The following is a 13,672-nucleotide window of genomic DNA, read 5'->3' on the forward strand; positions in this document are numbered from 1 at the left end:
AGATTTCTTTCCCCAGGTACTTCCCCATGACTTCCATTTCCCCCTCCCTCCTTCCTCTTGATTCCTTTCCTTTACTCTGCCAGTAATCCTTCTACCAAATCTTCTTTTGATAATTTTATTCTGCAGAAAACAAGAAACATTTTGCATACTTTATACAATGCCATAGCTGGAGTCATGATTAGTATTTTAAAGAAAAGCTGAAGCAACCTTAATTTGGAGATATTTTGGAGATATTTGTGTCAATGTTCGGAGATATTTTTGTCAGTTAGGATGCATTCCTAAAAAGGAATCTCATAAATCACTCGAAAGTTTGGAATATAGAGTGATGTGAGAAAATTTTGGACTAGAAATGCTCCAGTTCCTCCCGTTGAAACTTCAAGGAACCAATAGACTCTGGTGAATTAACAGTATACTGCTGCAGCTCCTGTGTATACCATGGTCAGCTCTTAGAAACCAATGGGTCTTATGCTTTCCATGGGGATGCAGTAGTTTTCAAAGACTCTGAATGTTCTTGGATATAGACAAAATTCAGTGAAGGCAGAGGTTTCAGGAGGAATCTTGTTAACTTCAGAGATTACTTTTATTTGATTACAACATGGCAAAAAACTCAAAAATATTATATTGACTGAAAACTCATAGACAGGTAGAGTCTCATAACAAAAAGACCAGAGAAAGAGTACACTCTGGATATTGTCCCTGAGAGTTTAGAAATTCTCCCATCTGCTCCTGGATCTTCCCTGTTTTGACTGTTGACATCATTTTCATGCTGGAAATAGACACCAAGCACAGCAGCACAATATCCAGACTAGGAAGAGGAGCTTCCTCTGTTTAAAATAAACTTCTTACCACCAAAACACTTCTAGAACTAACAAATGAATTAAGCAAAGTAGCAGGTTATAAAGTCAATACTCAAAAATTATAATGCATTCCTGTATAATGAATCCCCTGAAATAGAAATAAAGAATACTTTCCCATTCACAATCATCACAAAAATAAAACAAAATACTTGGGAATCTACCTCACAAAAGAGGTGAAAAACCTCTACAATGAAAACTACAGAACACTGAAGGAAGAAATCGAAGAAGATCTTAAAAGTTGGAAAGACCACCCACTCCTGTGGCAGAATTAATATTGTCAAAATGGCCATACTACCAAGAGCACTATAGAAATTTAATGCAATTCCTATTAAAATACCAATAGCATTTTTCATAAAACTAGAGAAAGCAATCATGAAATAAGAGACCCAGAATAGCCAAAGCAATCTTTAGCAAGAAAAGTGAAGCAGAATGCATCACAATACCAGACCTCAAACTATGGTACAGAGCTAGAGTAATGAAAACAGCATGGTACTGGCACACCAAAACAGACATGTAGACCAATGGTACACAATAGAAGACACAGAGACAAATCCACATAAATACAGGCATCTTGTATTAGACAAAGGTGCCAAAAACATTCATTGGAGAAAGATAACTTAAACAACAAATGATGCTGGGAAAAATGGAAAGTCACATGTAACAAAATGAAAATAAACTCTTATCTCTCACCCTGCATGAAATACAACTCATTGTGGATCAATGCCTTAGGCACCAGGACAGAGACCTTGTGACTACTAGAAGAAATAGTAGACCCAAATCTTCACCATGTTGACCTAGGATCTGACTCCATCAACATGAACCATACAGCACAAAAAGTTAAATCAGGAATTAATAAATGGGATTGACTCAAACTAAAAGGCTTCTTCTGAGAAAAAGAAGCAATCAATCATGCGAAGAGAGAGCCTACGGATTGCCAGAAAATGTTTACCTCATGCACCTCAGATAAAGCATTGATCTCTAGGATATATAAAGAACTCAAAAAAATTAACAGCAAAAAACCCCAATAAATAAATTGACTTAGAAACTGAGCAGACACTTCACAGAAGAAGATATAAAATGCAACAACAAATATCTAACAAATGTTCAACATCTCTAGCAATTAGAGAAATGCAAATCAAAACAACTCTAAGATTTCATCTCACTCCAATCAGAATAGCAATTATCAAGAATACAAACAACAAAAAATGTTGATGAGGATGTGGGGAAAAAAATACACTCATATTGTTGATGCTAATGCAAAATGGTGTAACTATTATGGAAAGAGTATGGAGATTCCTAAGAAAACTTAGAATGGAACCACCATTTGACTTAGCTATCCCACTCCTTGGCCTATACACAAAGGAGTTAAAATCAGCATACTACAGTGACACAGTCACATCAATATTTATAGCAGCACAATTCACAAGAGCTTAACTCTGGAACAATCATAGGTGCCCTTCAACAGATGAATGGATAAATAAAATGTGGTAAATATAGATATGAAGGAATGTTACTCAGGTTTAAAGAAGAATGAAATTAGGTTATTTGCTGTTAAATGGATGAAGTTGGAGAAAGTCAAAGCCCCAAAACCCAATGGCCAAATGATTTTTCTGCTGTGCAGATGCTAACATACAATAAGAATCAGAGAATAGGGAAAATTAGAGGTACTGGATATTAGGTAGAAGGGAGTGAAGGGAGGGGAAGGGGTATGGGAGGAGGGAGGCTAGTAGAGTGAAATAGACATTATTAACCCATAAACATATATGATTGCATGACTGATGTGTTCTACAATCTGTATAGTCAGAAAAATGAGAGCCTACATGTCATTTATGTATGATCTTCAAAATGTGTAAATGCATTCTGCTGTGATGTACAACTTATTAGAAAAAAATTAAAAATTAAATAAGATATACTATGCAAACATTAATTAAAATAAATAAGGAGTGGCTGTGTTGGAAGGATATAAGTAGACTTCAGAGCCGAGAAAATTATAGACACAGAAAAGGACATTATATAATGACATAAGGTTGATCTACCAATAAAAAAACAGTAACACTAAAGGTGTATGCACCAAACAACAGAGCTACTAAATATTGAAGTAAACCTGATAGAAGTGAAAGAATAGACAAATCAACAAGTATAGTTAGAAATTGCAGTACTTCTCTGTGTTGACAGAACAAGTATACAGAAAATTAGCAAGAATATAGAACTAAACAACTTTGTTAGCCAGTAGGATGATGATTTTATAAATTAAAATGTACGAGAAAGCTCCACCTAGCCATAGAAAAATACAATTTTTTTCAAGAATCTCTGAAGCATACACTAATTCAGACCATATCCTAGGCCATAAAATAAACCTCAACCAATCCAAAAGAAAATCATATATCATGTGTTCTTTGACCACAGTGAAACTAGAATCACAGAATGATAACATCAAAATCTTCAAGCACTTGACAACACACTTCAAAATAATCCATTCAGAGATTATACTAAAGTAAAACAAAAATGAGTGGAATGAAAATAATTGTACAACACATCAAAATTTGTGTTTCACATCTAAAGAAATACTTAGAGAAAAATTTATAGTACTAAGTGCATATGTTAAAGAAGAAAAAAAGTCTTAAATCAATAATCCAAGCTCCCACATGAAGAATTTAGGAAAAAGAAAAGCAAAATAAATCCAAAGCAAACACAAGGGAAAGAATATTATGTTACCTAATATGTTAAAGCAAATACCCATGAAAGATTATTCATTGAAACTTACATGCAGATTAGAAATAATCAAACACTGTGCTTCCAATATTTCATTTCCAGATGTTTGTGATATCTATCTATGAGAATATTAAGTTATTTTTGATATCCATATCTGGTAGTGTAAGCCATTCCAGAGTTGGCCAGTCTCTCTTCTCATTGGCATGACCTTTTTTAGTCAGTAATTACTTTCATTCAAGCTATGGTCAAAACTGTGGTCCTGAGAACCATCTTGTCTCAAATGTTTTCATGTATTTTTAACTTTTTCACATTAATGTTAAGCTATGTTGCTGCCATGATTTCTATATTCTTGGATTAATATCATTATTACCCCCAAAAAAAACCCACCTTAGAATAGAGGAATACTTACACAATAGCCCCCAGCAGGATCCTTCTCATGCGGCATGGACTAGGATTGGGTTCACAGCCCTTTTTCCACAGTGACAACATGCTAATGGCAATGGAATTAACAAGAGAGCCCCAAAGACTAGTCTGGAGAGAAAAGGAATGTTGGGGAGCCAACCAATTTGGTCACTGAAGTCATACTGAAAGACAATAATTTTTTTAGATTTGACATTTCCAGTCTTGCCTAGACTTTGAGCTACTTGATATAATCTTAAAACCTTATAATATCTTAGATTTTATTTCAGACCAAATGAGTATGAGTGTCTGGTATGGAGACTTACATTTAATTGAAAGGGTCTATGTAAATAGAAGCACAATAACTAGTTCTCATTATAGACATGTTTTTCCTAGATGGTCCAAGGACAGTGCAATAGGTGAAACTGAGAAGCCTCATCCAGCAGCAGGTCTGTTACAGGAAAAAAGTAGAAAGAGTAAGAGGAGTCTGAGTGACTTTCCTTTACTCTATTAGTTAACAAAAAGTGAATACATCAGCTTTAATGGGAACTTAACGGACAAAAGAAGAGATACCCAATGATTGCAACTCTGGTGGAGCTGTAATTTGATGTATGGAGATGTAGTAGAAGGCACAGAGCAAGAGACCTATTTAGCATGAAATCGTTAAAGTTAAGATTTCATCTTAGTTATGTCAAGTGTGGCGGGCGATGCCTGGGGTCACGCCACAAAGACCAAGCGAGGACCAAGCTAAGACCAAGCTAAGACCAAACTAAGACCAAACTAAGATAGCGGCTGGCACAGCGCCAGTGGGCGTGTAGTTTGTCTCTCTCTGTAAACAGGAAGATGAGCACCCTGGCTGTCCCTGTCAGACCCTGCCTAAGCTACCAACAGTGATATTCCAAGACTTACTTCCCCTTGGCAACAAGTTTCTGATTGGTTTGTTAACTGTATATAAGTGAGTGTTCTTTCTGTAATAAAGGTTCTTTCTGTCCAAGCAAGTAGAGTGTGGTGCGTGTTTCACTTTGTGTCCCGCTGGTCTGCGACATTTGGTGGCCCATACGGGGCTGTGGATCTTCAGATGCGCCTTCAGGTTCCCCACCTGGTTGAACTTCTTGTCGCAGTGAGGGCACTTGTGCTCCTTGTCGGTGTCGTGGGTCTCCAGGTGGCGCATCTTGGACGTGGGGTCAGAGAAGGAGCAGCCACAGTAGTCGCACTGGTAGGGCTTCTCCCTGCTGCGCACCAGCTGGTGCCGCTTGAGGTTGGCGGAGGTGGTGAAGAACATGCCGCAGTCCTCGCAGCGGTAGCGCGCCTGGCCCGAGTGCGCAACTTGTGCAGGTTCAGCAGGCTGATGAGCCAGCCTCGCAGCCGTAGGGCTTCAAGGGGCTGTCTGTCTTCTCGTGCACCTTGCATGTGGCGGGTCGGAGAAGGCCTTGCTGCACTCCCAGCACGAGAACAGCTTCTCGCCCCTGTGGATGCGAATGTGCCGCTTGAAGTTCCCCGTGTGCGTGAACTCCTTCCCGCAGTCCTTGCGCTTGTGGATGATGGAACCATTGGCCTTGGACTCGGTGCGGTCCCCGTAGGTGCCAGAGCGCAGGCTCAGGGCCTCTGAGCTGAGTGCCCGCAGGCCCCGGCCGCCCGCCCACGGCTCCCACAACTTTTGAGGTGAGGAGCGCGCTCGCAGCCTCACTCCTCTCACTTCCCCAGGCCGGCGCGGCAGAGGCCGCCCGCTTCCCTTGACCCGCGCCGCCCCGCACCCTCCCCATGTGCGGTGCATGTGAGCGCGGGCGGGCGCCACCACCAGGGCCTCGCCATGCGCCTTGCGGTGGCCGCCACCGACGCTCCTGCTGTATCTGCTGCCGCTGCTGCCACTACAGTTGGCCCTCTGGATGCCGGGTCAGCCTCCCTCCCTAGCCCGCCTAGAGCTCCTGTCCAGCGTACTGCCGTCACAGCCGCCGGACCTTGGGTGGGAGTGCGAGGCGCAGCCGACGCCGCCCCAGAAGCGCCACGAGCCCATGCCCCTCGGCCCCAGCCACACTGCCCCCATGCCGGGCACCGTAACACCGCGGGATGCTTCGACTGGGCACCGGAGTTGGGAGCGCGGCTACTGTGGATGACCACTGGTCAGAGAGTGGTGGTGGGCCCCGCATAGAGAGCATGGTCTTTTTATTTTTTATTTTTTGAAAATGAAAAATATTTTAATATACACACATACCAAAAAAAAAAAAAGTCAAAAACAATAAAATCAAAAAGCATTGAAAGCATTACATAGTGCAAACACCCAAAAGAGAGAGCTATTAACTTAGTGGTGCTTATAAAAACTAGGCAAGAACACATGAAAATGGCTCCCTCAGTCTTTTTTTTAGCAAGCTGGTCACCACTCTGGGTTACTTTAAATTGCTTTTTCTCCTACTTTATGAAACCTCATTTGCTATTCCTACTGACTATGACTACCTAATTAGAAGTATTTGGAAAGCTGCATGTTTCCTGTATACTGGCAGTGCACTTTATGCCACCTACTCAAGTTTATGTAGAAAGAATTTTTGCACATCAAGACCAAAGCAAGGCAGTTCTATCAGGATAGCATCTTTCATCCAAATTTACACGATTGAGAGTATCGTCTTTTGTCCGTGTCGGGAGGACTTTTCGGCAGTGGACTCCGGGGAGGGCACGTTAGTTCGGACCTCCAGAGTGAGCCAGGTGTTTCTGGGGGCTCCGGGAGGCCTCTCTCCCCTGGTTGAAGCAGCGACTGTTGGGGGGCCGGGTCTTCTGGTGGAGTGGACTTCACCATTTTGCCTGTTGGGCACTCCTCTGGGATTGCCACGGCTCTGGCATCCTGGGGCAGGGCCTTGAGCTTGGAGTGGCTTCACCTTCCATCCAGCAGTTCAGGGTCAGAAGGAAGAACAGCTCCTTCTCAAATGGAGAGCAGAATACCCCAGGTCTCCCTGGGGAAGGTGAAGGGGCTCCCAGAAGAAGTGGCTGTTAACACCCAAGTGACTGGCACTTCAGATTCAAGCTGGTCTTCCCTCGCTGCTTCAGAGCCAGGAGAATCAGCACCACAAGGATAAGGTAAGTAAAAGACAGTTTTGCTAGCGTAATTAACTAGAAGGTTTCCCTATTTGAGGAAACAGTGGCCTTAAGGTTTAACAGAAGGCTGTCCCGAGAGACAGCAAAAAAGGTTTAATGGAAGGCTCGCCTAGTGAGGGAACTTAACAGAAAGTTGTCCTGAGAGACAGCAAAGGATGTCCTATAGTAAATGAATGTGATTAAAGTGTTAGTTGTGTTAGTATTTTTATTGCTTTTATTTGCTTGGTTACTGTTTGTTGTTACAAATTAAAACAGATAATGGTCCTGGATATACATCCCAGGCCTTTAAACAATTTTGTTCCACCTTTGGTATTCAACATGTCACAGGAATTCCCTATAATCCTACTGGACAAAGCATTGTTGAGTGTGTCCATTTAACACTTAAAAACATGCTTTATAAACAAAAAGGGGGAATAGGGGCATCATACAGCTCCCCAAAAGACAAATTATCTATTGCCTTGTTCATTTTAAACTTTTTAAATCTTGATTCTGAGGGCCGCTGGATGTCAGTCAAGAACCCCACCTGTGTTTATTGATCAAGGACATTCCTTCACCTTTTCTCCTAATTTTCTTACTTATAAAAATGAGACTCTCCAGGGATATAACTTTACTAAACAAAACCCCACACAATTTATCACTCCAGATCCTTTTGATGTTTGGCTCCTCTGCAATTCATTCGGAGTATGTGCAGATATTTCAGCCTTATCTATGATTCTAGGAGGAGTTCTAAAGAATTGCATGTATATACAAAATATGTCTGCTACCTTTGAATCTACAGTCCAAGTACAAAATTGTACTAAGGAAAATGCCTTCCCTCATACACCTGTATGTGTCAGGCCTCCCTTCATGTTCCTTGTATCCAATGCTACTACTAATGGTAGCCACCTTACTTGTCCAGAAAGTTCTTGTTTTCTTACAGAATGTTGGAATGCAACCGATTTCCCCATAGCTGTCATGATGAGCATCCCTACGTACCTTCCTATGCCAGTACAAACCCAAGAGGATGAGCTGTCTGTTCTACTGATCCAAGAGAGACTTTGGCATCACCACTGCTATAGTAACTGCAATTGCAGTCTCTGCTGCTGCTGCGCCACAGCTGCCACTGCCTTGGCCACCGTAATTCCTACAGCAGAAGCAGTCAATAGCTTGTCAGAACACACTGCCTCTGCCTTGACTGTTCAATCAGAGATCAATCAACAGCTGCGAGCTTTAATTCTGTTGGTCAACCAGAGAGTGGACTTAATACAAGAACAATTAGACATCATTACTCATTTGATGTCAGTGGGATGTGTTCATTATTTATCTGCCATGTGTATAACTTCTGTAGAATATCAAAACTTAAGTTTGGCCACTAATTTATCCAAAAGTCTATCCATGTATCTTAATGGAACCTGGAACTCTAAGTTTGGCAACCTTACATTTACCCTAAGATCTCAAATTTTTGCTATAAACAGTACCGAGTGGAGGTAACCTCTGTACTCCAATTAGCTTCCTTTGTCCAGTCTGTTGTCCAATGGGGAAAAGATTGGTTTGGATTTTTGTCCCTTGGTGGTCTATTGTGTGTTATAGCTATCTTGTGTATCTGGTGTTTATACAAGATACACAGACGTCAACAAAGAGAGACAGCTATCTTTCGCCAAGTTCTGGTCGCTATAGATGTGGGAACCTCCCCTCAAGTCTGGCTAAATATGCTAGACTGGTATTCAATGACAGGTAAGATTCGGGAGGAGCCCATACCAACCTAAGACAGGGATTGAAGGATTTAGACTTCAATACCCGATGACGGGTAAGGATGTGGCTCCGTCCTGGACAACCTGAGACAGGCACGGTCTCTTTTATAGACAGAAAGGGGGAGATGTGGCGGGCGATGTCCAGGGTTGCGCCACAAAGACCAAGCTAAGACCAAGCTAAGATGGCGGCTGGCACAGTGCCAGTGGGCGTGTAGTTTGTCTCTCTCTGTAAACAGGAAGATGAGCACACTGGCTGTCCCTGTCAGACCCTGCCTAAGCTACCAATAGTAATATTCCAAGACTTACTTCCCCTTGGCAACAAGTTTCTGATTGGTTTGTTAACTATATATAAGTAAGTGTTCTTCCTATAATAAAGGTCCTTTCTGTCCAAGCAAGTAGAGTGTGGTGCATGTTTCACTTTGTGTCTGGCTGGTTGGTGACAGTCAACTACAGTCTAGGTATGTGTAGAAATTTTTAGGAGTTGGAAATACCAAGAAACTTGAAAGCTTTAGTTTTCTAAGTGAAAAATGACCTATGACATCAACATATCTCAGGTAAAAACTTAAACTAAGATAATGAAAGAAGTGTACCAAGAATGGGTAACAATCAGAATGATATGAGCCTTAGAGGTCCACATTTTTACAGATGTGGTTTCCACTTGGTATCTGAGATGGACATTTGGAATTTCTAGGGCTTGTGATATACATATTCAAGGTCTGTATCAAAACCCAGAAAGATCTCAAAGAAACAACTTAGTGCTACATTTTCCTATATACATACATGTAGTATTCATATTTCTAATATAATAATTTGGAAACTCAGTGATAGTTGACCCAAATTAGCACCTTAGATCCTTTGCCTAAAATTTTCAACCAAGTTGAGTTGAATTTTCTGTCTCTACAAACAAAAGCATCCTAATCTAGGGTTTCTCAATATTACAATGTTCAGTAGTTTATGAAACAATAAAAGGAGCTTTTACCTTTTTTATTGATTCCCATAATGTTGCAACATGGTTCACACTTAGCGTAATAAGCCTCATAAATTTAAAATTTTCATTTTGTTGGATATTTAATGTTCTGAAAGAAGATTTCCATAGGTTGGAGAATAAGAAAGCAGTCTACTGATCATCAGACTTTTCCCTAGCATGGTTACAGCATGTCACCTGTCTTTATCATTTCAGGAAAAGTGTGATAATCCTCTGTTGATATATCGGTTGTCTGTATTCCCAATTAGACATTGAAATCCAAAGGGTGGAGTCATCTGCTTTCCACTTGGATCCCTTGTTAAGCTGCTGTGCTGATCACCCTAGATTTGCATGGCAGGCCAATGTGAATGGATCAGACAATTTGGGAAGAATGTGTTTCGGTGGAAACAGGAATGGTGAGCAGAGGGGCCACCCCAGGTCTTAGTTCTGAACTTTGAAATGGTAGATTCTTCTTTTAATATGTGCCAACCATTATCAAGAATACCACAGTCTCATTATAATTGCATTTAAAAAATAAAGAGCTGGGCTCATGTCTTACTTGATGTTTTGATGCAAACATATATAATGATGAAATATCTGTCTGTGTAGGACTAGTCAGATATATTTTAGATGCAGAAGAGCTCTTTAGAATTTACCATTTGTAGATCAAAGAATTGTTTAGGACTATTATAAAACTACTTATATAATATAGATGTTTATATATGGCTATAAGGTTTTATTTCTGTAGTCTTACCATTTCATATTTTTTGTGATTTAATTTAGCCTATAAATCTCCCCACCAAAACCATGATTCGGTAACGAAACAGAGTTCACCATGGATGTTGTTGAGGTTGTTGATTAGTGTATCTGGTGGATGTGGAGCAGGGTATTCTGGCTCTGAGACTTGGGCACAAGGTATCATGTCCAAGTAGACCACCTGGAACCCAGGATCAGTATAGACAAGCATTCTTATCTCAGAGAGAAGACAGATGGTGAAAATGACCAGCAAATGCAACCCAGGAAAAGACAGGACACACCATAATCCAAGTCTGTGTTTCACAGGAGGTGATAGGCAGAATTTTAACAGTAAATAGCAAACCAGTAGGGAAGACCGAGGGCTCTTGGTGAGGTTAGTGACACTGAGCAAAAGCGGTTTGAGAGAGGGTTGGTTTTCTTCCAGGAAATTATTTTCTGTTTAAGTTTTAGTGTCAGAACTTTTTTACCTTTTACAAGTAAATACTTCTGTTAGATTACAAAACTGAAACATTAAATTCTGGGTACTGAAAAAATATCCTGGAGCTTTAGCAATCACACAGAGTCTGAATTTCCAAAAAGATTCTAAGGATTCTATTGCATGTTGCAAAATATTTTCCTAGAGCTGTCATTTATTTATCCTTCCCTAAGCAGTGTGACATAGCACCTTTTTTGGTACACACATCTCAGGACTGCACACTCATCAACAATGGACATTTGTGTTACAAAGCAACATAAGAAGATTCGGAAGATATTTTGCCAAGGAGAAAGTTAAAAAGTCTAACTTTTGCAATTTTAACCTTTGATTTTTTTTGAGTGTCAGTTTGAAAAATGCTCAACTGTCGGGGTTGCGTACGGGCCCCTGGCCCTAGGTGGGGCCTGGCCAAGATGGCGCCTCGCAAGCTGCCAGTGTGGTTGGAAACTGCTATTCTGTGCGCAAACAACTAACGTCACTTTGAGGAAGTCTCAGTAATTGGTCAGGGCCTCTGCATGATTCTTGCGTTATTCTTAAGTGCTCCAAGTTATACCCATATACGTCTATGTTCTCCCCACATATCATGAATATTCTGATTAGTTGATATAACCTATATAAGTGACAGTAACTTCCCTAAGAGGAGGAAGAAGAATCTGCTGTTAATAAAGAAGCTTACCACCCATCACGTCTCCGGGTCGTTCTTGCTGGCGAGAACGACAGGTGGCGCCGAAACCCGGGAATCTTACGTGCCGCGGAGAGGTGAGTGAGGTGAGTAACGATCTGTGAAAGTGTGCACCTAGATCTGTCAGTGGACAGGGAAGTTTCCTAGAGACGAGAATATTGTGATTGTGATAAAGTTCCTAGGAACGAGAAGTTAAAGTTTCCTCAAAAAATGGGGAACGAGGTTACTAGATGTAGAATGGAAGGTCCCTTGAAAGAAATTCTTAAAGCTAACGGCACTCCCTTAAAGACAAAAACTGCTCGGGCATTTTTAAAGCAGATAGAGGAGATTTCACCTTGGTTTTTGGAGAAAGGATTGCTAAATATCCCACAGTGGGAACACCTGGGGGAAGATTTAAAGCGCTGTCCGGTAACGCTCCCAGGGACGTTAGCAGTTTGGTCATTAGTCAGAACTTGTTTGCGTTCCCCTTGGGAGGCTTTACAAAAGGCAGTTGCGCAGGGAAAGGAAGTGTTAAAAAAGGTAAAAGAAGAGTCACAAAAGGGCTCTGTTAGCGCTCAGTCAGATTCTGATGAGAGCGAAGAGGGACTCTCAGAGATGGAGTTAAATAAAATTAGTGAAGAAACAAAGTGTTCTCAAGCTGGTTCAATTAGTCAACAGGCATTAAGGGAATTGGAGGGCATAGGGCAACAGCTAGAAGACAAAGAAAAGGCGTTACAAGAGGCTTTAAAGGAATTGAGCTTACAAAAATATGCAGTGGCGCAGTGGAAAAAGAAGGAGGAAGTGCTAACGAAACCACAGACAGGACACAAAGAGAAAGTAAAGCCTGTGGCGCACTTTAAAATAAATGAGGAAGTAACTCAGAAAGTGACTTGTGCTCCTTCAGCGCCACCTTATGGATGGCCTCCGCCCTTTAACTCAAGTCATAGTAAGGAATGTTCTTGTTCAGAGTGTAAAACAAAAAAATGGAAAGAAATCTATGGGATTAAAAGAGGGTTTTACCCTGTTATGGAAGATCAAAATCAACAAAGGTTTCACCAGCCTTTAGACTTTAAATTGGTAAAGCAGCTTAAGGAAGCAGTTAGTACTTATGGACCACAAGCAGCATTTACAGTATCCATTGTAGAGTCTATGTCTACCCTCTTTCTTACTCCTGATGATTGGAGCAATTTGGCAAGAGCAGTTTTGAGTGGAGGACAATATATAGAATGGAAAGTTCAAAACCAAGACTTTTGCCAGGAGACAGCACGCAGAAATGCCGCTGCCGGTAATCCACAATGGAATCTAGAGATGCTGACTGGTACTGGGCCGTACAGTGGTAATCAACAACAAGCTCATTTCCCTGGTGCAATTTACCAACAAATAGCCACAGCCGCTACTAGAGCCTGGAAAACTTTGCGACTAACTTATTTTCTAGGATTCTTGTTTTGTTTTGTTTTTCTTTAATGCTGTATTTTTGAGCTCATAATTTTGATCCTGCATACCTAGGTTAATGATTTTTTTTTTCTTTTTGATCAGTTCTATTTTTTATTCAACTGAAGTTTTTAAACATCTGTTTCATTGCAATGAACATTTACCTATAAAGTTACAAGGCCTTTGATTTTGTGTTATGTGTTATGTTGTGCTGTCTAATGTCATGTTTTGTCAAAACTGAGCGCTCTTAAAATTAAAATTTAAAAATGGATCCAAATACTTTTATTCACGTGATTTAAAAAAAGGTTCAATTTAAATTGAGTAAACTAATAAAAGTAAAATATCTTTAAAAATAACTTGCAAGTCTCCAGGTGGTCAAACTAATAAAATGTTAATGTTAAACAATGTCTAATATCAATTGCTTCTAGGACTTTTCTTCAGCAGGAAAGAGGCAACAAATCCTGTTCAGGACACTTGTCTGATATCTTGGTTTTTATAAAATAAATAAATTGGAGTTAACATGTATGGGATTACTCAAATGTGTTTGTAGAGACGTCTGGTTAATTTACAAAGTTAAAATACTAATTGTTAAATAACATCAAGCAC

The sequence above is a fragment of the Sciurus carolinensis genome, chromosome 12 (genome assembly GCF_902686445.1).
Source record: "Sciurus carolinensis chromosome 12, mSciCar1.2, whole genome shotgun sequence".
Taxonomy (NCBI): domain Eukaryota; kingdom Metazoa; phylum Chordata; class Mammalia; order Rodentia; family Sciuridae; genus Sciurus; species Sciurus carolinensis.